This window comes from Tupaia chinensis, unplaced genomic scaffold (genome assembly GCF_000334495.1).
Source record: "Tupaia chinensis unplaced genomic scaffold, TupChi_1.0 Scaffold000159_1, whole genome shotgun sequence".
NCBI lineage: Eukaryota > Metazoa > Chordata > Mammalia > Scandentia > Tupaiidae > Tupaia > Tupaia belangeri.
Window position 1 is genome coordinate 2,066,080 of NW_006159630.1, and position 3,531 is coordinate 2,069,610.

Below are 3,531 nucleotides of genomic sequence, written 5' to 3' on the forward strand. Positions count from 1 at the left end.
CGGGCGTCCGGCCAGACGTGGAAAGGCGGCCCCCACTGTCCCCACGCTCCGCGGCCTCCCCGCGTGCCGGCCGCCGTCCTGACCCGTCCTGACCCCTCACAGCCCCGCCACAGCCTGTCCAGACAGCCCAGGACCACCCAACCCCGCTAGGCCGGAGCTGCCGCCCTTCGTCGCCCGCCTACTGCGCCTCACAGTGACCTCAGAAGGGAAACAGGCCTGGTCCCTGTCCCTCAGGCCACGTCCCACGGGCCCTCCTGCCCCTGGCCTTCTTGCTTCCAAGCCTTTGCACCTGTTGTTCCTGGCCCTGGTGGTCTTCTCTTTAAAGCCACCTCAGGCGGATTCACCACCTGTGTAAGATCCAGCCCCTACCCATGTGACACCGCCCGGCGTAGTGTCACACCATACTTAATGTGGTTGTCGTCGAAAGCGCCAGGCCGGGCAGGTGCTGGGTGGGCACTAGGCTGAGCAGGTGCATGGCGGCCGTTTCCCTCTCCTCCTCCTCTTCTTGGGAAGGGGCACAGGCCCAAGCTGAGTCAGGGAAATGTCTTTGGCGTTGTCCAGTCCAGGGGGCTGACCCGGGCTCTGCTCTGACGGTTGAGGGGCACCCTGTGGGGCAGGGTGGTCTGCCAGCTGCTCATGTCCCTAGTGCCTTCAACAGCTCATTGCGGGAGGACCTGGTGCTGCAGGAGGGCTGGGTGCTGCCTTTCCAACAGTCACTTCAGCTATTGTGGAACCCTCTGGGCCCAAAGATGCCACACAGGCTCCTCCTGGGCGCCCGGCTACTCTGGGTGCTAAGCTGGGTGGAGATCTCGTGGCACTCAAGACCCCCTAGTGCAGTGGGAAGTGGTGTGTCCTGCACGAGGAGAGCGGCAGGTGCAGCAGGAGGGGCCAACGTCCAGGCTGAGTCCTACCAGGGTCCCCTGGCCTTGTCTGCCTGCAGCAGCTGGGGTAAAGCAGGTGCCCTGGACAGGACAGGGAGGAGCTGATGGCCCCTGGTCACATACTCTGTTCAGCGCGGCCCTCGTGCGTACAGTTACTAGTCTACAAGCGAGGCTAAGGTTTGGGAAGCGTAGCCCCTTGACTGAGGTCGCATCACGAGTCAGTGCAGGGTCCGGGCCTTTGGTCCCGCTCTGTGCGGCCGGGAAGCCTGTGCTCTTCTCAGGGCATGATGCCACTTCCCAGGTGGGAAGCCAGACGAGCATCCGGGGCTGCCCGGAATTGCCTCCCAGTGTCCGGAAAACCGGCCTTCCTGCAGCCTGGGCCCCACGAGAGTAGCTATTCACAGGATGTGTGGCTTGGATGGGCCAGGGCAGCTCCATGCCAGCTGCACTCCAGGGAGCAGGCACGGGCCACCCTGGCAACCAGATGCTCCTGGGCCAGTCTGGCTCTCAGAGGCGTTTCCAGAAGGAGACAGAGTCGCTGGCTCTTCTCTTCTCTCCGCCCCTGCCTCCACCTCACTCTCAGTCAGGAGCTCTGGGCTGTGTCAGCCCGGGGCTGTCAGCACCACCTGCTGGCGCGGAGCACTGTGGCCGGGAGTGGACATCCGGTCTCTTCCACCCCCGTGGCCAGGACATCTGTGGCCCCATGGAGCTTGGTGGCAAGGAGAGCTGGCAGCAGGGGAAGGCCACGCTCCAATGTGCCTGCCAAGTGGCAGAGCATCCCTGGCAAGGCTCAGCAGGCACCTGCCCTTGCCACAGGCTCCCTGCGGGTGCCCCTCATGGGCTCTGCCAGGCCAGGACTCCCCCTCTTTCTGCCTGGGCTGGAGGAGGGAGGCACTGCACACTGCCATGATGGGCGGTGCCAGGCCAGGGGGACCCACATGCAGGAGGAGGGAGGGACGTGGGCCCCACCACTGCCCCGCAGCGTGCCCTGTGCTGGCAGACAGAGAACCTGAGTGCCCGCTTGACAGATGGCATGCCTGAGCTCTGGGGGCACATGCGTTCATTATTTCCCGTGGGCTTCCCCTGGCTGCCCTCAGCACGGGCTCGAGGAAGCATCATGAGCTCCGTTTTGTGAAGGAGGAATATGAGCTGGAAAGAAATGAGGTGACATTTCCAAGTGCTGCTGGGAAGCCAATGACCTGGCCCTGGCCAACGCCGGCCGGCCCTCTGCTCAGGCCAGAGCCCCTGCTTGTGTTTTGCCACAACCTGGAAGAGTGAGGCCAAAGAAGCCAGGCTGGGGAATGGGGAGCCCCAGGAATGAGGGTGACCCTCCTTTTGAGGTCCTAGTGGCCTAAAGGAGTTAGGGGTGAGGGTTAGATCTGAAGGAGCCCACTGGGTGTCTCCAGCATCAACGTGGGCACCATCGCCCAGGTGTGCCCCCAACGCTACTGAGCTGAGGTTGGCTGCCCCTCCACTTGGCTCCTCAGCACAGAGGAGGGCCCAAGAGGTTCTGAGGACAATGACAGCCTCTTTCTGGACTTCCTGCCTCTTGGAAGGAAGGCTCCTGGGTACACTGTCTGAAATTCCTGGTGTGTCTGTCAGCTCTGACTGTGTAACAAATTAGCCCACGGTGCAGTGGCTGGAAACAGCCACCAAGTGACACCTCTCAGCATCTCTGGGGGGCAGCTGGCTATTCCAGATTGGACCCCCTCCCTGAGTCCCAGGGTCATGACTCGAGCTGCCAGTACAGCTGTGTCCTATTCAGGCCTCACAGTGCTGGGTGCCCATCCCCCTTCTGGCCAGTGCTCTCACACTTTGCCCCAGGGGCTCAAGAAACATATGTGGAGACGGGGTCACTGGCCTCTGCTTGCAGCCCTACACGGGCTCTCCTTTCTAGTACCCCCTGCCCAAAGCTCTCTGTGGGCCTCCCCTTCCTGCATGTCCCGTGTGGCCACCCACAGGCTCCTCAGACCTGTGACACAGAGGGGAGTCCCCCTTCCCCTATCACCACCACCGTCTCCAACAATGAGGTGACTTGGTCTCCTCCTCTGAGGGCCGGTGGGGTTTAGCCAGGGCAGGAGGGAGCAGCCTGCACCAGCAGCTGACATGGACAGACAGCTGAGGGCACATCAGGACCAGAGGAGGCATCACAGGAAGGGTCTGACCCCAAGACAGGGAGAAGGCTTGCTGGGCCTCGAGGTCATCCTGGCCAGCTGCATTCAAGGAAGAACCCATCTAGAAGCCAGGACACACATGGAGGGACAGATCTGGGCCCTGGAAGCCAGGCTGAGCCGTCTGGGCTTGTGAACGATGGGAAACACTGATGGGCTGGGGCCCAAGGCTGCCAGGAGCACCGGGAGCTTCAGGAAGCAGCTTTTCAGCAAGTGCCTGGAGATTCTTGGAAGCAGCTGAGTATAAATTATAAATAAACAAACGAGAACTCTGCAGCAGGGCGTGGGCCAGCAGGGAGAGCAGAGTGGAGGGGAGGCCTCCCGGCCTGCACCCACCCTGGCCCACCCAGCCCTGTTCAGGCCTCAGAGGCCCTCCCTGCGGAGGGCATTATCTCTGGGGTCTCGGGCTCCGGGGGGCTGACCTTTGCCAGGCTGCCTGGGGAAGGCACAGTGCAGACCCTCATTGAGGGGCCTGGAGG